This window comes from Dryobates pubescens, chromosome 1, assembly GCF_014839835.1.
Source record: "Dryobates pubescens isolate bDryPub1 chromosome 1, bDryPub1.pri, whole genome shotgun sequence".
NCBI lineage: Eukaryota > Metazoa > Chordata > Aves > Piciformes > Picidae > Dryobates > Dryobates pubescens.
The window spans coordinates 38,152,167-38,176,514 of record NC_071612.1 but is presented as its reverse complement, the minus strand read 5'-3'; positions in this window follow the sequence as shown (position 1 = coordinate 38,176,514).

Sequence of the window (24,348 nt, the reverse complement as noted above, 5' to 3'; positions counted from 1 at the left end):
GGAGGTTCAGGCTGGATGTTAGGAAATATTTCTTCACAGAGAGGGTTCTCAAATATTGGAATGGTCTGACCAGGGCAGTGCTGGAGTCAACATCCCTGGAGGTGTTTAAACAGCATGTGGACCTGGCACTTACGGACATGGTTTAGTGTTGACCCTTCAGTACTGGGTTGAGGGTTGGACTGGATGATCTTTGAGGTCTCTTCCAATTGGATGTATTCTGTGATTCTGTGATTTTTAGATACATTCCTGCACTACTTCTTTCTTTATGCTTTGATCTACACTGTTGCTAATTAGTGCTATGAAATCTTACCCTCTTATAAACTGCCTTTCACTGGAGCAATTTCCTGTTCATCTGAAGACCTACAGACAACTACCAGTCTATAAAAAGTAGCATACTTTTTACTTTCATTACATATTTCAAAATGCACCTCCTGTAATAAAGGTTAAACAGGTTTTTTTAAGCCTTTAGAGATATTCCTTGCAGACTTGATGCTTTGCTCATTCAAGTCAGCAAATTCCTATTGATTTTGGTAGAGCCCAAGAATAATATGCTAACTCACTATCTACATCTCCAGTATTGGTATAGATTTTGAATATGATGCTAGCAGCAGAGAAGAGAGAATGATTCATGAATGTGAGAGATTTAGGCCACATTCCTATAAATTCATAGAATCTCTGAGATCATTGAGTCTGTGAGTCTAATCTTTGACTGTGGTCATTAAACCATGTCCCAGAATGCCACGTCCACATGTTTCTTGAACACCTCCCTAATGCCTGACCACTCCTGCAGGAAATTTTTTTTTCCCTAATATCTAATCTAAACCTCCCCTGGCACAATTTCAGGCCATTTATTTTCATTCTATCACCTGAGAGGGTGATAGGGAGAACAGACCAACCACCACCTCACTCCAACCTCTGTTCAGGGCATAGTAGACAGTAATGAGGTCTCCTCTCAGCCTTCTGTTCTCCAGACAAAACAATCCCAGTTCCATCAGCCACTCAAATTCAACTTCCATTTGTCCCATTGAAGACCACACCAAAAATCTATGTCTGAGCTCAGGGGAATTAAACATAAGTTCTGACCACTTTTATTCATGGTCCTTGGACAGCATGCAAACAGACAAGAACTCAGAGATAGAACCATGTGAAGAAAAGAAGGATTTATTTAAGCATCACCAATAACTACAAAGAAACTCTGCTCAGAAATTTCAGGGCCATATAGGATATTATGTTGTTTTGCTAGATCATAGAATCATAGAACTGTTGAGGTTGGAAGAGACCTTTTGAGATCATCAAGTCCAACTGCCATTGAAGTCTCTCCAGTTTATTCCTGTATTGTGCCAAAAGTACATTATTCCAAAGGTATGTACCTTTGACTTCCTAAGAATCTCCCCATCTCTAAAATGCTTCAATTTAAAGTCTATTCATGTTTCCTAAAAGCAAGCAAGCAAACAAGGGACAATAAAAACATCAAAGGGGTAGGGGTTTTATTTTGTGTTAACACACCTTTATACTTCATTATGGATATCATGCTCTCTATATAAACTTCCAAAAGCTCTGGATTCTCAGTCATGAAGCAGCTGAGCCCTGCAGAAACCAGACAAATATTGGGATTCCTTTCATCTGGTGTTGATTCTGCAGATTATTCCAGATTAGTGGTATCTGATACGGTCACTCAGTCAAGCTGCTTGAGCAATCTGCTCCACTCCATCAGTGCCATATTTTGTCTATTCCACTGTCATCACTGAAGATATTTGTCTGCTTCTCAGTGTAGCCCCAAATGACAATGGCTATCATGATTCATTTTATAAATACCTACAATATTCTGCACAGTTTGGGTGCATATGTCAGTACTGAATATTTAATAATGTGATAGACATCATTTAATTGAAGGCTTTATGATAAACTATAAGGGGGGTTTACTTTAGCCATTTCCCATGCTGATCTGTACAACATCCCTTGGCAACCTGTTCCAATCTAAATCTACCCTTTACCAGTTTAAATCCACTCCCCCTCATCCTATCACTGCAAGCCCTTGTGAAATATAATCTTTCTTACATCCTGCCCCTAGATGGTACTCAGCATTTTAGTATAAAGTTGATGAAGGAATACCTAGAAAATAAAGATTGGAAATCTAACGAGGAATCTAGTTCAGTAAGAAACTTTTTGCCCTGAGGTAAGAGTGGCTGAATCAAGCTTTGCATGTTAAAACACCATGTCCCCCAAATAGTTTGACTCCTGTGTCATAAATGACTCTCAAATAACCCAGGCAGTCTGGTAACACAGAAGAACAGGTGGCAGTGCATAGTTAAGTTCATAACCTTGTGTTTTATACTGATTTCATGTGGCTTATGGAATAAAATCAGTGAAGAAACTTCCTCGTGATCTCAAAAAATAACTTCTGTGCACACAACCTTCAGAGCAAAGCTAAGCAGTACAAATAGAAATGCATCTTTAGTTTCTTTTTTTGGCTGTTAGCATGATTAGAATTGATCATAAATCCAAAGCACAAATGAAAAAAAAATCCCGGAGAACTTTCCTTTCCAATTACTCCATGTAATTAAATGCTTTATGTTAGAGCTTAGTTCATACATTAAGAATTAAAGATGGGAGAATTTAAATAAATAAAGTTAATGTATTAAGAGTTGAAACGTACATTTTAAAGTACTAAAATCGAGTGCAACACTTATTAAATGTTGTGCTGCTCAAGACCTGCCTTTAATAATAAATAATTGATAAACAGAAGATGATTTAAACCAGTCTTTCAAATGTGTTACTGAATAGACTGAATGTTTCTGTAAAGGAAGGTTTTACAGCAGTTAATAGGAGAAAATTTACTTGTCAGTTCGATTTTTCATAAATCTAACATCAGTTCTATATGATATGTTGCAGCATTATTAGCTGCAGCTCTGCTGATTAGGAATTGCTATCTACTCTTTCCATAAATTACGCATCATTAGCAGTGACAGGCAGGCACAAGGAGCTGCTCTGCTCAACCACAGGTCTCACATAGGTCTTGTGCTAGAAGCCAGTAAAGAACTTACTCTGTAAGAAGCTGTATGGCCTTCGATCCCTCTGACATCAGGAGTCTAAATAAATGATAATTCCTAACTGCTGCATCCAAATTTTCAGAAGAGGTGCTAAGGTGAGGCCAATTTAGAGATGCACCACACTATTAAAAAAATAAAAAAGTAAAAAGACAACCAACAACTTTTTGCAATATATGCCTAAAAACCCTCCTTATTTCACCCATCCAAGAAATCCTATTGATGACCTTGGATCACTAATTCACAGGTTCACAAACCGCATCAGGTTGGAAGGGGCCTTCAAAAGGTCATCTTGTCCAGCCCCCCTGCAATGAGCAGGGTCACCTCTAACAAGATCAGGCTGTGCATGTCTGTATCAAATCCAATAGGATGCTTATAGTAAGTCCTACATTTCCCATCAAATAAACTACTTTTTGTTTATTTTAAAATGAAGCAGCTGAAGTTGGTAAATATGGTGTGTCATAAAATACAATCTTATCTGTCTGGCAGAACTCCTTCATCTATTTCTGCCAGAGAAGTGGTGGAGACACCATCCCTGGAGATGTTTAAAAGACATTTGGGTGAGGAGCTTAGGGACATGGTCTAACAGTTGTGTACAGGGAGATGTTAGGTTATGGTTGGACTTGATGATCTTAAGGTCTTTTCCAACCAGGCAATTCTATGGTTCTATTACATACTTTAGATTTGAAGCTCAAACTATCAATTACAGCTCATTTTTGAGTAAGCATAATAAAACCTGACAGATACAAACCATCTCCTATCTACCTTTCTACCTAACATGTGGAACTGGTGACAGAACTGGGCATAGTCACAGTCTTAAGCACCCTGCACAATTGCTTTGCTGTCTGAAATATTCCTCTGAAAGGAGATGCTGTGTGCTACAGCCTTTTTCTGGATCAGGTCCAGATCAAACTCATTAGAGAAGTTATATGAAAAGCATTTAGTTTAATGCAACTTGTGATAGACATCAAAGCCAAAATGGTTATCAAAGCTGAAACAGGTCTTTGGGATCTGAAAGACTGATAGATTTAAAATGAAGTTTGAAGTTACCTAGAAAATTTCAGGAGAAAAGTTAGGGGAACTGCTTTCTGGGATATTGCTGCCTAAATGAAGATCAAGTGTCACTGAGAATTCAGTCTTCGCTTTGGAGTTTGTAACTTCTCTTCCTCTTCGGCCACTTAATCAGTGTAATTTACTGCTTTTCTCCCTTAATTAAAACTCAAACATCATTTCTAGTTCTAACTAATTTTGCAAGAATGCCTCTACAATGATAAAATCAATATATGAAGGTCATCTTCTTTCCTGTGGTATGGAATTCTACCAGCTTAGTTTTAGAGTGGGATTTTTTAAACTATATATTCCTATAAGTAAACAAATCTGGAACCTGGAAGGATAATTCTGCACCTCTTAACATTAAAGTTATGAGCTTTGTCAGTACCAGAACAAGAGGACACAGTCTCAGGCTGCACCAGGGGAAGTTTAGGCTCGAGGTGAGGAGAAAGTTCTTCACTGAGAGAGTTGTTAGCCATTGGAATATGCTGCCCAGGGAGGTGGTGGAGTCACCATCCCTAGAGGTATTCAAGAAGGGATTGGACATGGCACTTGGTGCCATGGTTTAGTCATGAGGTCCGTGGTGACAGGTTGGACTTGATGATCTTTGAGGTCTCTTCCAACCTTTGTGATTCTGTGTGATTCTGTAATTTGCAGAAACAAACAATCCTTAAAACATAAGACAAAAAAAAGCTCTCATTCATGGTACTTTCATTTTATCTCTTTTGTGTCTCTTAAACGCTTCTAGTTTGGAATGGGTTTGACAGTTTTCTACCCTAATTTTTAAGTTTCTCCATAAAATAAACAGATAAATATATACTTATGTTTCTTTCCACTTTACAAATGGCAAATATAAGAGTAATATAAAAACTACTATTTTAGAAATCAATACAATTTTAAGCAATTTTGAGAGTTCAGTAAGGTAACAGTGGTTTACGGTCCTGGAAAGCAAAAGTATAGTGAGAAGCAGAAGAATTGAAACTTACCTTACAGCTATACCTATTTAATAGCACATCACATTTTTGCATTCAGAAACTGAATACAATTTTGAGGAGTTTTATGTGGGAGGAAATAAATCTGCTTTCACCATCAAAATATATTCAGTGGTTTTACACCTCACAGTAAAGTTTAGTTAATACACCAAAAGTGGCATTAATTTAAGCGTTTTCTTTACGGACTTCAATTTTAAATGAGATTGTTTATTTTTTAATTTGTTGACATGTCTCTAAGATACATAAAACTGTGCTGAAAAATATTTTATTGTGTTCTCAAATACTGTGTTTGGGCCCCTCACTACAAGAAAGACATTAGGTTGATGGAGCATGTCCAGAGAAGGGCAATAAACCTGGTGAAGGGCCTAGAGAACAGGTCTGGTGAGGAGCAGCTAAGGTAACTGGGGTTATTTAGTCTGCAGAGGAGGATGCTGAAAGCATCCTCTAGAAGAAGACAGGGCACTTCAGAACATGGTCTAGTGGGGATGGTGATGATATTAGAGTTCTTGATGATATTAGAGGTCTTTTCCAATCAAAATAATTCTACAGTTCTACAACTTCCTGAAAGGAGGTTGGAGTGAAGTGGGCATTGGTCTCTTCTCCCTAGTATCAGGTGATAGGATGAGAGGAAATGGCCTGAGATTGTGGCAGGGGAGGTTTAGATTGGATATTGTGATAAAGTTCTTTCATGCAAGAGTGGTCAGGCATTGGAACAGGCTGACCAGGGAGGTGGTGGAGTCACCATCCCTGGAGGGATTCAAGAAACATGTGTACATGGCACTTTGGATATGGTTTAATGGCCCTGGTGATGTTGGTTTGATGCTTGGACTCAATTATCTTGAAGGTCTTTTCCAACTGAAACAATTCTGTGATTCTGTTTCGTATTCAGGCTTTTGGCAGTCTGCCCCTTCAGCCGATTTCCTGTATTACAACTGTGGGCTTTTTTAAATTGAATTATGGTTGTTGAGGATCTAAGTACACTGTAATAAATGTGGAAAGTTGCTTCTTGTCTGGAGATTAATGTATGTGGTCATTGGTCTCTCTGGACATTACTTCTTAATAAAAAGCAATTTACTTAAATTACTTTTCTCACTACTTTCGTTAATATTGCAAAATTACAAGCAAGTAAAGGGAAAGCTTTTAACTCTGCTTTGCAGAAAGTAGTATTAAATTTGTTCTTTTAGGATTTGGAGTAATTGATTGACCCATGTAAAACCTAACCGGACTAACTGTAAAACAAAGGAGAATTGGCCAATTACAGTTTTGCACATTCTTCAAAGATCTCATCTAAAATGTAAAGGGCACTGGATGTGATAATGAATCATTACGATACCATGGCAAGTTAGATACAGATGATACATTGTTATGCCCTGCTCTAGCGAAAAAGGATAGCAGCCTAACATTCACCACCCCCACACAGGCATCACTTCAGGACAAAAGCTGTTCTTCTCAAACAGCTACCAGAATTAATTTTAAAAGAGTTCCCACTCTGAAAGAAGAGTGGAAGAATTTTGTGGGTTTACCTGAAGGATTTTATCCATGACTAAGCAAGCATCCTCCAAAGACAGCTCTCTGAACCAGTGATGACTCAAAGCTTGTCAGACTAGCAGGCTGGTATTATTCATGTAAATAAATTTTATTTTGTTCTCTTAAAATCCAAACACCCACTTTTACTGTATAAATAACTTTGTATCTGAAGATCCAAGATGATTATATTTTCATGACTAAAGCCGAAACAAAACTTGCAAGCCATATCTGAAGAAATAACTCAATGACTGTTTTTTAACTCTTAACTGACTTCCCAAATAGACTTCATAGAACCATAGAATCATTGTAGTTGGAAAAAGACCTTCAAAATTATTGAGTCTATTCATTCCTACAACATAAGGACAGAGAAGATGTGCATTAAAATCTACCTTAACTTTCTCCTCTTCTGAAATATCTCCAATGCTTAATACCTTGAGGTTGATATTATTATATTTACATCCTATGCCAAACAGAACCAGACATTTTTCCCTGTATTTCAACTTTTTTTCCTTAACTGCATGAGAATAAAACAAGTCCTGCCTAACAGCGTCACAACTCTTTCTAATGACTTGGGCACAACTCATAGAATCACAAAATCATTTTGGTTGGAAAAGACCTTTAAGATCATCAAGTCCAACCATGATCTAACTACCAAGTCTGGTGCTAAACCATGTCCCTCAGCACCACACCTCTGCATCTTTTAGACACCTCCAAGGTCATGGGAGATAAGATTTCCATATCTTGAAAACTTCTACCAGTCAAAAATAAGTGTTTCCACTCTGACCACCTATTATGAAATTATTCCATGCCAAGGCAGCGGGCACAATCAGGAATAACATTCATATATTTTACATCTACTTGAAAAGTTCAGTAGCACTCTGCATTAGAAAAAAAAAATATTGTCACAATGTTTTGTTCCAATAGAGCAAGCAAATAAAATACTAGGTTTATTACAGACTTTCATATATACAATTCTTTGTAAGTTAGGATGATTTTCTACCTTCTCCCTTTATAATCCCAAAGGCTCAACTAAAACTTATCACAGTCACAAGAAGGTCTACAGCTGAATACAGGAAAACCAGTTAGGTATGTAAGAAATTATTTTTCTTAAAGCTGACTTTGTGTAAATATTGTGGATTAGGAGGAAATTAGGACTGGAAATCTTATGTCATGCAAAACATCTCCCACTTTTCACAGAGTTCAACACACAAGGAAAGGAAAAAAAAATTGGAAGGTTAACATCATGGTGTGGCTGGATTTGTCTGCTGACACCACAACATATCCTTCACTAACTATGAAGAATTTAAAACATTAGGACATCATTATCCAGAAAGGTCACAGATGCTTTTTCTGACTTGTAAAACACGAAGATACTGTGACAGCTGGGAATACAATTTTCCTGCTATAATTCTTGAATACTGGCTGCTAAAAAGCTATTTTTTGACAAGTCACAGGAGCTGCTTTCAATGTGGTACCACAAAACTGATCTTAAATACATAAACTAGCATGAACACTGAAAATGTAGTTGTTTACTTGGCTCTGGTGTGTGAGAAACCTACAATTAGATGTTAATTATCTCACATCACGCTGTATGTGACTCAAAATGACATACACAATGCACTCCCTACCTTCTGAACTACTGTCTAGATCTGACCTTAAGTTGTAATGAAATGCTGATTAATATATAGCAACTACAAGCATACCTGTGCAGCAGAATATTCACCCACATTCTATTCAAATAGCCTCTGGATTTCTTAGTAGATCTTCTCAGTGTGGAATCTTCCCAGCAAACAGATCTATAAACTTACAGAGATGAAACAAGTGTTGTAAAAACAAGAATATGAACACTATGATTAATGGCATGGCCAAGAAATGCAAGTCAGAAGACACAGGTTAGTTAAACAATTAGAGCTGGGTTTTGTAACAAAGCTAAGGCTGTGGATGATTCAGCAACATAGCTTAATTTTCAGTTATTTTGACTATTTCTGCCCTTTTAATAATTTTACACAGCTAAAAAAAAGTACAAGCTAACTTTTACAGGCTTGCACAAGGCTTTAGACCTTTTCACACAAGGTGAAAAGAAGCAGATTATCTTAGCCTGATACAAAGCTCACTGAAATCAGTGAGATCCTTCCCAGAATCACAGAATGCATCGGGTTTGTAGGGACCCTTGCAGGTCATCTTGTCCACTCCACCTGAAGTGAGCAGGGACATCTCAGACTAGATCAGGTTGCTCAAGGCTCCATCAAGTTTGACCTTGAATGTCTCCAGGGACAGAGCCTCAATCACATCTCTGGGCAACATGTTTCAGTATTTCACCACTCTCATCGTGGAGAACTCTCTCCTACTGTCAGACCTAAATCTACCTTACTCTAGTTTCAAAACATTTCCCCTAGTCCTCTTGCTACAAGCCATTCCTGTAGGTCCCCCTCAGATACTCATCCTGTCACTCCATTCTTTTGTCAAGAGTCCCTCCCCAGCTCTCCTGGAAAGTTATTAGAAATTATCCCCACAGCCTTCTCTTGTCCAAGCTGAACAGCCCCAACTCTCTCAGTTTGTTTTCATAGCAGTGGTGCTCCAGCCCTCTGATCATCTTTGTGGCATCCTGCAGTCCTGTTCTAACAGTTACATGTTGTTCTTATGTTGAGAGATCCAGAACTGTACACAGGACTCCATGTGGGATCTCATAAGAGTAGAGCGGAGATGCAGAACTCCCTCCCTCCAGCTGCTACCCACACTGCTAGGGAAGCAGCCTAGGACACAGTTGATTTCTGGGCTGCAAGCATACACCACTGGGTCATATTGAGCATCTCCAAGTCCTCCTCCTAAGGACTGCTCTCCCCAGCCAGCCTGTATTCATGTATGATTCTGGTAGTAACAACTCTCACTAAGGGATCTGACCTAACCTTGTCAAATATAATGAATGATAACCATCTGAACAGTTTAGCACAGTACAACAGAATATTCCTAATACAAGTAGCTGAGTGGGAATAAGCAGTCCACAAAACATAGTCCTCAGCTGTTTGGTTGCTTGGGGTTTTTTTGTGTTTGTTTTTTTTTTCTTCCTTTTTCTCCCCTGTTAATTAAATTTGTTTACAGGTATCACCTAAAGAAAAGTTAGACTATGCAGGTCCCAAAATGCCCCATCCTTAGCTGTCAAGCCATAGTATACTTCATATGATCTAAAGAATCCCAGCTAAGAAGTATAATGCATCATAGTAGTCATAAATAAAGCAAGATCTTTCAGAGAGTGCTTTTGTTTCATCACCTTCTAAATAATTCAACATTTTCTTCCAATTTGAAGCAAAAAGGGGAAAAAGAAAAAAAAAAAAAAAAGAAGCCATGTAGAAATTCTGATTTCTACTTAGCTTTACTAAATTAACTTTGTTCCAGGTGACTGAAAGATGTTTTGTGGTTGGGCTTTTGTTTTTTTTTTTCCTTTCTTGCAGGTATTTCATTCATCAGAACAGACTTAGCTGAACTGCTTTAAATACAACTATTTTGTTTATTCTGAGTTTTGGAAAAAAGGGAACAAATGAGCTTTAAAATAATGTTTGCCATGCCTTGGGGAACAAATAAGTTTCCTGTTTCAAGAAAAGTATCTGCTTTACACATATTTCTTTTTATTTTTTTTTTCCTTTTTCTGTGAAGCTTCTAGTTTCTGTATTTTCAAAGGACTGTTTGCGAATTCATCCATACAACGACCACTCAAATCAGGGGAAGATTTCTTTTCAGCTCTAAACAATGCTTTGCCAAATTAGAGGTATGAATTTTGAGAGGATTCTCTTTAAAACACAGGCCAGGCAGAAATGTTTATTACTTTAGCTGATGGCACTGAAACTCAGAATTACAGATGAGATGAAAACTAACTACAGGCTGTTTTCTGAAGACAAAATACAAAAAGAAAACCTTTAGGGGTTTTTTTGTTCCTTTTTTTTTTTTGGTGGTGTTTTTTGTTTTTCTAATTCAAGGAAGATACAGATAATCTGAAAGTACATAAATATTAGGTGCATATAAAATGTATACTTTTCCTATCCTACTCAGTGTCACTGCTGACACTGATTTTTCCAGCTTGGTACACCAGTAATGCTGATGCCTTTGAAACTGATGGAGCCTGCTGTTTTGCCCATTTTAATGTATCACTCGGTGCAGTAATCACTGTGTTTCAGAGAGGGAATAAACTAATATGAAATCAGAGAGCTCTCTTAGGAAATGCTTTATTTTGGTATAGTAATAAGATCCTTCATGCTACTTCATTGGGCATATCTATGACAGCAGTTTAAATACAAAGCTTCCCCCCCACCCAAATAATTTCTCAGTATAGGCTTTTTTTTCCTATGCATCCTGCATTCATGAAGTCTGATGACAGGTATTTTAAAAGGGAAGATATTTCTGAAGGAGATTTCTTCTACAGACTACAAATATGTCAGCATTATTATCAATTTAGTTTAAATTATTAAAGGTTGTGGTCAAGGGCACCATGTCCAGGTGAAGACCAGAGGCAAGTGGTGTCTCTCAGGGGTCAGTGCTGGGACCAGTGCAGTTTAACACCTTTATCAGTGGTGTGAACAGTGGGATTGAGCATACCCTCAGCAAGTTTGCAGATGACACCAAGGTGTGTGGGCTGGTTGACATGTTGGAGTGAAGGGATGCCATCCAGAGGGACTTGGACAGGCTGGAGAGGTGGGCCCGAGCCAACCTCATAAAGTTCAGCAAGGCCAAGTGTAAGGTCCTACACCTGGGTCAGGGCAATCCCAAGCACAAATATAGGCTGGGCAAGGAGAGGTTCAAGAACAGTTTAAAGAAGAAGGACATGGGGTGTCAGTTTTTGAAAAACTCACCATGAGCCAGCAATGGTTGCTGGCAGCCTGGAAGGCAACAGTGTCCTGGGCTGAATCAAAAGAATTGTGACCAGCAGGACAAAGGAAGTGATTATGCTCCTCTAGTCTGCTCTTGTGAGACTCCACCTGAAGTATTGCGTCCAGCTCTGGGGTTCCCAGCGTAAGAGGGACATGGAGCTGCTGGAGCAGGTCCAGAACAGGGTCATGAACATGATCAGAGGGTTGAAGTACCTGCCCTATATGGACAGGCTGAAAGAGTTGGGGCTGTTCAGCAGGGAGAAGAGAAGGCTCTGCAGAGACCTTATAGTGGTCTTTCAGTACCTGAAGGTGGCCTACAAGAAAGACAGACACTGCAACAGGTTGCCCAGTGAGGTTGTGGATGTTCTCTCCCTGGAGCTTGAGAGAGCTGTTCTAGTGGAAGGCGTCCCTGCTCATGGCAATGGGGTGGGAAATAGATGATCTTTAAGGTCCCTTCCAACCTAAATCATTCTATGAATCTATGAAGTGTGAACCCCAAGTAAATATGTTTTCTGAAGGAGCCTTACTAATAGCAGATAGGAAGGAATCAGTTGTCCAATGTAGGGCCACAAGGATGATGAGGGCCCTGAAACATTTCTCTTATGAAGAGAGGCTGAGAGGCCCTAGGTTGTTTAGCCTGGAGCAGAGCAGACCGAGAAGAGGGGATCTTCTCAGTGCTGATCAATATCTGAAGGTTGGTCAGTGGTAGGACAAGGGGCAATGGGCACAAACTAGAATGCTGAAGGTTTCACTTGAACTTAGGGAAAAATTCTTTCCTATGGGGGTGCCAGAGCACTGGAGCAGGCTGCTCACTGAGGTTGTGGTATTTCCTTCTCTGGAGACTTTGCAAGCCTATCTGGATACTTTCCTGTGCAACCTCATGTAAGTGAACCTGCACTAGCAAGGGGTTTGGACTAGATGACCTCCAGGTCCTTTCCAACCCCCACCATTCTGTGATTCTACAATCTTGCAGAGGGAAGGTGTGTCTGATTCCCATCCTTCCCAGGACAAAGATTCCAGGGAAAGTTTCCATTTCCCAAAGGTCTTTAGGTATCTTGCCTTGCAGCCATGTTGATTAACCATATGAATTCTCCCCTAGTAAGGCTGGACACCACAGCTCTAGCAGGCAGACTGTGATTTCAGAAGGCTGGGGCTTTGCAGGTGAGACACTCAGTTCAGAAATACCATGTCTCCCACCTTTAAGGAACATGCTCTATGCAGAAACTGTTTTCTTGATCCTATGTGTATAGTGCAGGAAAAGCACAGAGTCCATGGTGAGGCAAAATTGAAGACACTTTCTGCCCACACTTTTTCTCTGGGAGTTTTTGCAATTGACTTCTTGCTCAGAGTGTTAGTCCTACACTCTCTGAGCATTTAACATTCCCTAAGCACTGTGTTGTCAATGAATTCAGGGGCTATGGATTCTATTTTGTTCAGCCCTTATTGATTGGCACTGAAGCACTTTCCTTTTGATTGCAACATGAATCACAGCGCTTAATTTCTCCTAAAAATGGTCTGGTGAGCTGAGCAGAGTAGTGTTACTTTTTGGTTTTCAGCTTGGAACTGAGTTGGAGTACATATGAAGTCCAGCTCTTCAAATGTGCTGGAGGGAATTCATCCACTGTATGTACTCAAGAGCAGTGTAGGCTGATCCCTTGGACCATAGGCATCTTGGTCTCATGCAGCATTAAAAGTTTTGCTAGTTGATATTTGCAATGGTACAGAAGTCTGTCAGAATGTCTCCTGTACAGCAGTTGTCAGTGAAATAGTGAAAGCTCCTTCTCCAAATCAAGCAGAGCTTGGCTTTGAAGGCAAATCTCATCTATCGCAGCTGTTCAGGGAATAGAACACCTGCTCTGGCTTCACACATGGAAGGGACAAGAACAGACTCAGAAAACCAGGATGGTACACAGCTGGGAGCTCCTGACTGGCCATAAACAGCTGCCTTCCGCTCACCAGTCAGTCTCTTAAATCTGCCCAATTCCCTTATTTTTAATGAATGCTGAGTTGCACAGTTCCATGTCAGCCTGAAGGATGTGATTCCCTTCAGGGGAGCATTAACTATGGAGAGTAGGTTTAGACTAGATCTTATGAAGAAGTTCTTCAGTAGGAAGGTAGCAAGACACTGGAACAGGTTGCCCAGAGAGGCCATGGATGCCTCCTTCCTGGAGGTGTTCAAGGCCATGCTGGATGAGGCCTGGAAGGGGTCCTACTGGAAGGTGTCCTTGCCCATGGCAGGGGAGTTGGAGCAGATGGTCTCTACGGTCCCTTCCAACCTAGGCCATTCTATGATTCTATGACTATCTGCAACCTAGGCATTCAATTCAGGATGGAGGATTCCAGTAGACTGTTTTCCTTTCCCTTCTGCCATTGCTCTCACTTCAGTTCTAAGTAATAAAACCAGCAACAAGTAGATTGTGGATGGGAGTCTTTTCTACTCTTGATACAAAGACCATCTCTACCTTTTACCACACAAATGATGGGACGTGACAAGAGGAGGTGGAGGGAAGAAACAGCCTTGTGCCATGTGCGTTTTCCTCAAAGGTGTGTAAAATTTGAGTTAGCCTGTGCTTTTTCAAAGATACTGGGGTTGCTGTGCATATTGATAAAAGATATCTAATAGCCAAAGTGAGTACAAAACAGAATTTTAAAATAAATGTTCCTTCTTCTGATCAAAAAATCCTCTTCAACTCATGACATTCTCGCTAACTTCAGAATCACCTAGACTATGTAAAATACATGCTGAGACACACAGAACAGAGATTAACAGGTTCTAAAACTCTGGTTAGCTCTTTGTATTTTTAATGTCTGCTTCCAGAGAAGCCTGAAAGAGAAATACCAAAGCCCTTGTGACATTTTTATGACCTATAAAGTAACAAAAGTCCTGTGAAAGAGATGAGACAAATCATACAAGCATAGAATCATTTTGTTTGGAAAAGACCTTTAAGATGATCAAGTCCAAGCATCAATCCAACACCACTATGCCCACTAAACCATGTCCACACATTCCTTGAATCCCTCCAGGGATGGCAACTGCACCAGCTCCCTGGGCAGCTTTTTCCAATGGCTGACTACCTTTGCAGAAAAGAAATTTTTCCTAATATGCAACCTAAATTTATCCTGACACAGTTTCAGGCCATTTCCTCTCATCCTACCACCTGATACTAGGGAGAATAGACCAACCCCCACCTCACTTCAACCTCCTTTCAGGGAGCTGTAGACAGCAACGGATGTTACAAAACAATGAGCACCTAATTATTGGGCTAACTTAATGAAAATGCTTTAGAATTCACTAATTAGATTCTGAATTTAGCCAAATATCAGTTCACAAAATGATATTTCCTGTCTCTTTCCATTTCAGATATTGTTTCAGTGAATGTAGTGACTACCTCCACTGCAGCCAGCAGAACCTGAGCTTCTCTATCAGTTTTCAGTCGCCAGTGTTTTAAAAACATAGAATTATTAATTCCATTGGATTTGCTGAATTTAATATTATGTCACTCAGGAAAAAAAAAGCAATGTAGTAAGAAAGGAACTTATCTGAAGGACTGTAGGTCCAGAAATAAATTTATTTTAACTGATACGATTTTAAAGCAAAACAAATTCTGTGTGTGTATAATAAGGCAAACAGACCTTACTTGCTTCAAACAGCATAATGACATCTTCAGAATTTGTAGCTTAGTTCTAAAAGCAATACTGCTTCTACCACTTGCTCTGACACATTCTTATTATTGCATTGAAAGCAATTTTCATCATTTACTGCACCTCTTAGATATCTGCCATGAGCTTATTTGATCTAAACGAAGCTACATTAATTTACATCTTCCAATCAGCCCTCTGAAGGACTGACTCTGAGTGACACTTTCCTCAGCTGCTTTCAGAGATGACAAACACTGGCACCATTAGCTGAAGCCTTGCTACATTGCCTGAGTGGAAATCTTAGGTCCAGAGGTCATTCAGCAATTCTGCTGTTGCAAATTATGATATCTCTTGTATTAGATGAATTCCTTGCTTGTCAGAAATTATTCTTGTCACTGGGCTAAGATGCAGTTTGGAATGAAAGTGATAGTGTAACATATGGCCTTTGCTGTAGGATGGCAGACACATATTCCCTCGCTCAGAGGCTATTAATCAGCTCTTGATGCAGCGCCCTTAGTTCACTAACCTCACTTCTGCATTTTGCAGGAGAAAAACCACTCAACCGAAGTCTTTAAAGAAAGCTCTGCTTTGTGCTGTGTGTTTCAGGGAGCAGGCTATCCTATAGCTTCTAATTGCAGTTCTTTTGGAGAGGTAGCTAAGGCTAAAGCTATCCCAGGGTGCACTTGGAAGACTGTGGACAGCAAGCTGAGGGTTAGGTTCTCCTCTTCCTCTGCTCTGCCTTGGTGTGACTACATCAGGGGTATTGTGTCCAGTTCTGGGCTCCCCAGAGGGACAGGGATATACTAGAGAGTATCCAATGGAGGGCTACAAGGATGAAGAAGGGACTGGAACATCTTACTGATGTGGAAAGGCTGGGGCTGTTTAGCCTGGAGAAGAGGAAGCTGACAGGGGATCTCATTAATGTTTACAAATATCTGAAGGTTGGGTGACAAGAAGGAGCCAGGCTCTTTTCAGTGGTGACTGGTGGTAGGACGAGGGGCAATGGATACTTCAACACAAAGAAAAACTTCTCTATTGTATGGGTGATGGAGCACTGAAACAAGCTGCCCAGAGAGGTTGTGGAGTCTCCTTCTCTGAAAGCTTTCGAAACCTGCCTGGATATGTTCCTGTGTAGCCTGCCCTTGGTGATCCTGCTTTAGCAGGGGAGCTGGACTGCATGATCTCTAGCAGTCCCTTCCAACCCCTAGCATTCTGTGATTCTATGGTCGGGTGACCACAACAATGATATTGCTACAGCAAAAGTCAGGATGAAATGTTTAGTCATTTTCCATAGTTAGTTCAGCCTCAAGGCAGGGCGTCATTAATGGTCCACTCATTTGCTTGATCCCAGAGACCACAAAGGAACCTTTCCTGCTGAGGAGTCACTATCAAATCCTTTCCTCAAATTAGGTGCAATAATCAATCCTTTTCCTTAAAATGGTGGAACAGAGACAGAAGTGACAGCAGCACCCCAGTAAGAGTGACTGCTCTATCTTCTCACTACACAGAAGTTTTGCCTGAAGACATTTACCCATGTCAGATCCATCTTCCCCAGTCATGCTTCCACTGCAAAGCTATGTGGCATTCTGTTGTCCTTCATCTTTACTGTTGAGTCACTTAAGTTTTTATAAATCATACTTAAATTTTCATTGGAGCACTTGCTGGAGCCCAAGCCTCCCTGATAGGTAAATGAGCTAACACTTAGAGGTTTTATTTTCTGGTTTTTCTCAGTGCAAAATACAACTTGAGAATCTCCATGGGGTTTCCTGTGAAAGCACCCTGTCAGACAGTTTTTTTCAGGTCTTTTTGTGGATCTTCTAACAGGGTCAGTGATGCACTGATATAAGTACATTTAGGAAGTATGGCATAGTAGATACAGAATTTTAGCAGCAAAATGACATCTCGCAGTAAGAGTAAGTTCTCTATTCTCTCCCCTCTGCTTGGCACTGGTGAGGCCACACCTCAAATACTGTGTTCAGTTTTGGGCCCCTCCCTACAAGAAGGACATTGAGGTGCTGGAGCATGTCCAAAAAGGAGCAACCAAGCTGGTGAAGTGCCTTGAACACTTATGAGGAACAGCTGAGGGAACTGGGCATGTTTAATCTTCAGATGGGAGACCTCATTGCCCTCAGAAATTACCCCAAAGGAGTTTGGAGCCAGGTGGGGGGGTCATCCTCTTCTCACATGCAACAAGTGACAGGACAAGAGGAAACATACTCAAGTTGTGCCAGAGGAGGTTCAGGTTGGATATTAGGAAAAAAAAAATCATAGAAAGGATTCTCAGGCATTGGAACAGGCTGCTCAAGGAAGTGGTGGAGTCACCATCCCTGAAGGTATTTAGAAGATGCATGTATGTGGTGCTTAGGGATGTAATTTAGTGCTAGTATCTTAGCAGTACTGGTGGGAAGGGGAGCTCCAGGCAAGCAGTTAGACTTGATGATCTCAAAGGTCTCTTCCAACCTCAACAGTTCTATGATTCTGTGTTTCTATTTCTCATTATTACACAGTGACATAGTTAAAAACTGCAGCAAAGAAAGGGTCTGCACTGGATTAAACATGATGAGTCCTGGAGATATTCTGAATACTTATGGAACTTCAGACATTTTCTAATTCAAGTTTTTTTCCTTCTTCCTCTTGAATATTTCAGTTTAAGATCTTCCAGTTGACAGTAATTAGGCTTCTCAGGTTAATTAATCTCAGAAGTTTCAGCAGTATAATCCAGATGACCATAGGAGTTGACCTAAGCTTAATCAACTCCATTGTCAAGTTCCTCTTGTGTGACACACAATGAACTGTAAACACTATATTCTTTCATTTGCTGAGTTATGAGTTGATTCATAATTTGCATGTATTAATATGTAAATTACACCTATGAATAGCATTTTATCTCTTTAATGATATTACATTATGGAAGGCTGGTTTAGAATGCAGCAATCATTAGCATACCTTTCTGAAGAAAAGCACTACTAATGATGCCTTACAGAAAATTTTAAAAATCAGCCTATTACATATTTCTTTTGTGTTTCTTTTTCCCTTACTCTTTATTTCTAAGCCAGTTAATCTTTGTTTCCTACACTGTTCCTAGCTTTGTGAAGTTTCAATTCTTTACTATTCTATTCTTCCCTCACAAGATACAAATTATGATGAAATAAAGAACAGTTTCTCTTAAATTAAATGTTGGCATGAATGAAATCATACATCACTGCCTTGAACACAGTGCACTAGGGATAAAGGACTAGGCAAATTCCTTAAATAACTTGATCATTTCCTGCAGTACCTCTGCTACTCCATTTTTGACTTTGTATATTTTGGGCTATGACAAAGACATTGAAGTACTGGAGAGTGAACAGAGGAGGGCAACAAAGCTGATGTAGGATGAATCACCTGACAGGAGTATGGCTGTGTTCAGAAGGGACAGGCAAGGAGGGAGTGGTGAAGGCATTGCCCTCTACATCAGCAGATGGATAGGGAGTGAAGAGCTGTCCCTGAAGAATAGCGATGCACTAGAACTGGCATAGATGGCAGAATAAAGTCACAAATAGTGGTACTCCTTTGTGATCTGTTTTGCTTAGACATAGAGGCACTATGTGGTTCAACAGAGCTGTTTTAAAGATTGTCCTATTAAGAACAAACAGTTAAAAGACTAATTTGAAAGGGTCAGTAAGCTGAGATGTAAAGATTAAGGAGTAAGATGTTTGAATTGTGTTCAAAGGAAGACAGAAATCTTTACAAGTCAATCCCACTAAATTCACGCATTTCAAAAGGTGCAAAGGAGATGCTGAATTAGGAATGAGAACATCCCACAGTAGTATGTGTGCTACAGCTGGTGCTTACTACATTAGAAAGCAACAAATAATACTGAGGTGTCAATGCCTCTGTCAAGGCCACAGGTATCACAGTTATAATCCAAAATCCCAACGGAAAAAGCATGGCATGGACTTCCTGAAGTACAAGAACACTTCCCACCAGCAGACCACTGCCCATCCAGGCTACAAACCAAAGCTACTTAGGAAAAAATTACACAGCACCCCCCACCTCCAGGTTTATGTCTGAGCATGATGTCATAATAGATATGGATATTAGAAAGAAATTCTTTACAGTGAGGGTGGTGAGACACTGGAACAGGTTGCCCTGGGAGGTTGTGGACATCCCCTTCCTGGAGGTGTTCAAGGCCAGGTCTAGTGGAAGATGTCCCTGCCCATGCCAGGCAAGTCAGAACTAGATATTCTTTAAGGACCCTCCCAACCCAAACTATTCCCTGATTCTATTATTCTATGATTCTATGATTCTATGACATGGTATGGAATATCCATTCAATCAGTTTGAGTCAGATGTCCTACCTGTGTGCCCTGACAGCCCCTTCCTCACCCCCACGCTACTCCTTGAGAAACTGGGAAGCCATCAATAGCGTTCAAGCTCTGCTCAGCAATAGCTAAAATACCAACTTGTTACTAGCTCTGTTTTGGTCACAAATCCAAAACATATCACCATATGGTCTGCTGTGGAGAAGAATAACATCCCAACCAGAGTCAAGACACAGGGATATGTTCTGTTAGATGTGGCAGGTTGAGATTGCGTATTAGGAAAAATTTCTTTCCTGCAAGAGTGGTCAGGCATTGGAGCAGGCTGCCCAGGGAGGTGGTGGAGTCACCACCAGAAATGTGTGGACATTGCACTTTGGGACATGGTTTAGTGGCCCTGGTGGTGTTAGGTCAATGGTTGGACTTAATGATATTAGAGGTCTTTTCCAACCAAAACAATTCTATGATTCTATGGGTGTAGCAGAACCTGCCACAGGTTTTGAGTGCTATGGTGATAAACCCAAAAGATTAATGTTCCAATATAAACTGTTAACTTCAGTAAATATGGTAGGCAAAATAATGTCAATGCTTCAAAAATGAAAAGACAAATTCATTCTACATTGCAGGAGAAGAATTTTGTGTTTATAAACTTCCATAGATTTGTGTAATGATTTGGATTGGAAGGGACCTTGAAGATCATCTAGTTCCAAGCCCCCTGCCATGGGCAGGGAATCTTTTACTATACCAGGTTTCTTAAGGCATTCAATGATAAAAAGTAAGTCTTTTTTTTTTCTTTTAGCATATTGCATGAAAATTAAATATTTCTGCAGGGAGAAAATTGTATATAGAAACTCTGATGTCTCATATATATCTCCCATCTCTGGAGACATTCATAGTCAAACCTGATGGGGCCCTGAACAACCTGATCTAGCTGGAGATGTCTCTGCTTACTGCAGGCAGATTGGAGAAGATGACCTTTGAGAGTCCATTCCAACCCACTGCATTCTATGTGTGATTCTATGTGACATTTAAGTTAGGAAATAACTGCAAGATTTGAGTTTCTGCAAAAATTCAGAATGCATTTTCAATGTTCTAATGAGATGGAGCTTGTATTTCAGGTCCTCAATACCACTCTTGAATCTGCTTTGCTTTCCTGGTGAAGTTAACATACTTCTATCTGATGAACTTGCTCCCTCTTTTGGGTACTTGTTATGCATCACCTTTTTTCAGTTGAGTTAAAAGAGTAAATCAAATTCTGTAACAAAACCAGAACATTTATAGATTCATAGCCATTTAATCATATACATATATATTTTTTACATATAATATTAAATAAATATAAATATATTTGCTATTTAAGTACAGCTTTACTAAATTGAAAACAAAATTCTGGGTAGAATCACAGAATGAATAGTTTGTGGTGAAAGGAACCTTGAAGATCATATAGATCCAGCCATGGGCAGGGACACCTTCCACTGGACCACGTTGCTCAAGGCCTCATTCAACCTGGCCTTGAACACCTCCAGGGATGGCGACAGCCACAATCTCTCTGGGCAATCTGTTTCAGTGCCTCTTCACCCTCAATGCAATGAATTTCTGCCTAATCTCCAGTCTAAATCTGCTCTCCTCAAGCTTGTAAAAAGAGCTTGTAAAAGAAATCCTCTGATATATGTGGGTAACTGTTGTCTATTTGCTATATTTCATTTTTAAACACAAAATGGCAAGCTCATTCATTTCCCATATTGCATAATAGAGGCTTGGTTTGGGTGGGGGTTTTTTTGTTTTTTTTTTGTTCTCACAAAAATCAGATACTGCCTCTTGCACTTTGGGACATGGTTTAATGGCCATGGTCATCTTAGGTTGATGGTTGATGTCCTTAGAGATCCTTCTAACCAAAATAATTCTACAGTTCTGTGACAATTCTATGTTTTTTCACAGGACAAAGAGAAATGTGTTTGACTTTCTCAGGTACATAATGATGAAAACAAGTGTGCATCTGAAGAGAGAGCTTAGAATACAGTTGCTATTTGTCTGTCTTATTTGTTCAGTGTAGTTTAACTTCTGGCTAACCTATCAGGCAAAAAAACCCTTCACAATATCAATATAGATGAAAAGATATGATTTATCTTCCTACTGATATTTGTACAGTAAAGGTATTTTTTTTCCCTAGTACATTGTGCGAGAAAGATGACACCTCAAGAAAATCAATCACTCACATTACCGCAAGAAATATGATCTCTCAAATACTGGCAATAAAACCTCATTGGGAGACACTGTTTTCACATTACAAACTTGAAGTTCTAGGTAGTGATTGATACTAAAGTAATTAATTACAGTTGAGAAAATGACATTTTCTGTTATGGATTGAAATTGGAAACAGTGAAACAAATTAACTGTCTGATAATATACATTAAATCCATTCCCTTGTAATGCTTGAAATTAGAAAGAAAAATTTGGTATGTTAATGAAAAATCTGAAGGTACTTTAGCCATTTAATCATATATACATTTACTTTTTAATATATAATATTAAATAAATATAAATATATTTATTATTTAAGTAAATATTTACTACATTGAAAAACAAAATTCTGGGTAGAATCAGAGAATAAGTGGCTTGGGGTGGGAGTGACCTTGAAAATTATCTAGATCCAACCCCCCTGCCTTGGCACTAAACCAGGTTGCCTTCCACTAAACCAGGTTGCTCAAAGCCACATCCCACCTGGCCTTGAACACCTCCAGGGAGGAGGCATCCATGACTTCCCCAGGCAACCTGTTCTAGTGTCTCACCACCCTCACTGTAAAGAATTTCTTCCCAATACCCAGTCTAAATCTTCTCTCATGAAGCTTCTATCCATTTGTCCTTGTCTTATCACTACAAGCCCTTGTAAAAAGTCCCTCCCCAGCATTCTTAGAGGACCTTTTCAGGTACTGAAAGGCTGCTAGAAAGTCTCCCCAGAGCCTTCTCTTCTCCTGACTAAAGAGCCCCAATTCTCTCACCCTGTCTCCACAATGGAGGTGCTCCAGCCCTCCACTCATTTTTATGCCCTCCTCTGCACCCACTCCAGCAGCTCAATGTCCTTCTTATTTTGGGGGTACTGGAATTGGACATAGTACTTCATCTAGGGTCTTATTATTGTCATTCCTGTACATAAGTTGTTTCACATTTTAAGCACATAACCAGAATTATCATGAGCTCAGTGCCAAGAGTGAAGGATATTTAGAGATGTAGCTTCAAAAATGTTTCCAAGGCCTGGCTGTAACCACTTCCACTAGGGTGGTTTGTGCAGAACAAAAAGATAAGCAGACATGCTGGAACATTAAAGGAAAAGGATTCAAAATTAATGGTTTTTTGTCAGCTTGAAGAAACATTGTGAGAAAATAATGAAGAGGAATTTCAAAACAGAGTAGACTACTATGCGTAAGTGGAAAGAATCAATTTTGCAATCAGAGGATAAAAAGCTGAATTGGTCACAGTTTTTAGAAAAGGATGAGGAGATCAGAATGTTCCAGTGTTTCTCAATCCACATATGTTCAGACAGAATTTCCTGTATTTCAACTTGACTGATAGCAAAGGGGTAGCCAAGCCCCCTGCTCAAAAGGAGTCATTTACAACAGATTGTTCATGGCCATGCCCAGATGGGGTTTGAGTATCTCCAAGGATGGAGACAACACAGTCTCTCTGGGCAAGTTATGCAGTGTTCAACCAGTGTTATAATAAAGCATCATAGAATTGTTTTGGTTGAAAAGAACCTTCAGGATCATCAAGTCCAACCATAGGGCTAAATTATGCCCCTCAGCACATCTCTGTGGCTTTTAAATACCTCCAGGGATGGGGATTCAACCATCTTCCTGGGGAGTCTGTTCCAGTGTCAGAGAACCCTTTCAGTAATGAAGTTTCTTCTCATATCCTACCCACCTCATAAACCTCCCCTGGTGCAACTTGAGGCAATTTCTTCTTTTCACATCACTTGGGAATAGTGACCAACACCCACCATTACTTGTTGTTGAAGATATTTCACTACACAAAAATCTAGATTGTTAAAAATTCTTCTCAAATTTGTAATCCAAACCTGCTGAGTTTAACAGATACTTTGCTCATTCTTTCCTCCCTGACACACTTGGAAATAGGTATGCAAATGCTGGGGTTTTTGCTAGTTTTGGTAAAAAAATGTTATTTTAGCTATTTATTTTTTAAAAGGGAGGTAATCTTTTAAAATCACAGAATCATAGAATGGTAGAGGTTGGAAGGGACCTTCGGAGATCGAGTCCAACCTGTTGCCAAAGCAGGATTACCTAGGGCAGGTCACCCAGGAACACATCCAGGTAGGTTTTCAAAGTCTGCAATGCCTATTCAATAACTAAGCCCAGAACAGGATTTAACTGACATTGATAAAATAGATATTTCCATGTTTATTTCTCTTTATACCTTATTGATTAAGCACTTGCTTTGGTGAAGAAACATGAAATTAAAATTTTACTATTATCTCGTTCAGAACTGAGCTCAAGACTTTCAAGGTAGTGGACCACTGGAAGGGGTTGCCCAGGGAGGTGGTTGAGTCTCCATCCCTGGAGATATTCAAGGTGAGGCTCAACAGAGCTCTGGGCAGCCTGATCTAGTGAAGGATGTCCCTGCTCACTGAAGGGGAGGTTGGACTAGATGACCTCTGAAGGTTCCTTCCAACCCAAACCATTCTGTGATTCTACAGTCACCTAATCAGTACTCTTACAGCTATTATGAGCTAGAACTTGATGACTTTGAGAAACACACCCCAGATGTCACACCACTAACCTGCAGATGGCTGTCCTTTCATACTTATCTAAGCCAAGGAGTAATACTTATCAATTAAAAAAAAAAAAAAAAAAAAGGAAAGAAAAAAAGAAAAGCAAAAAAGGAATAGCTACATGGAGAGACACTTTTCCCTTAAATTAGA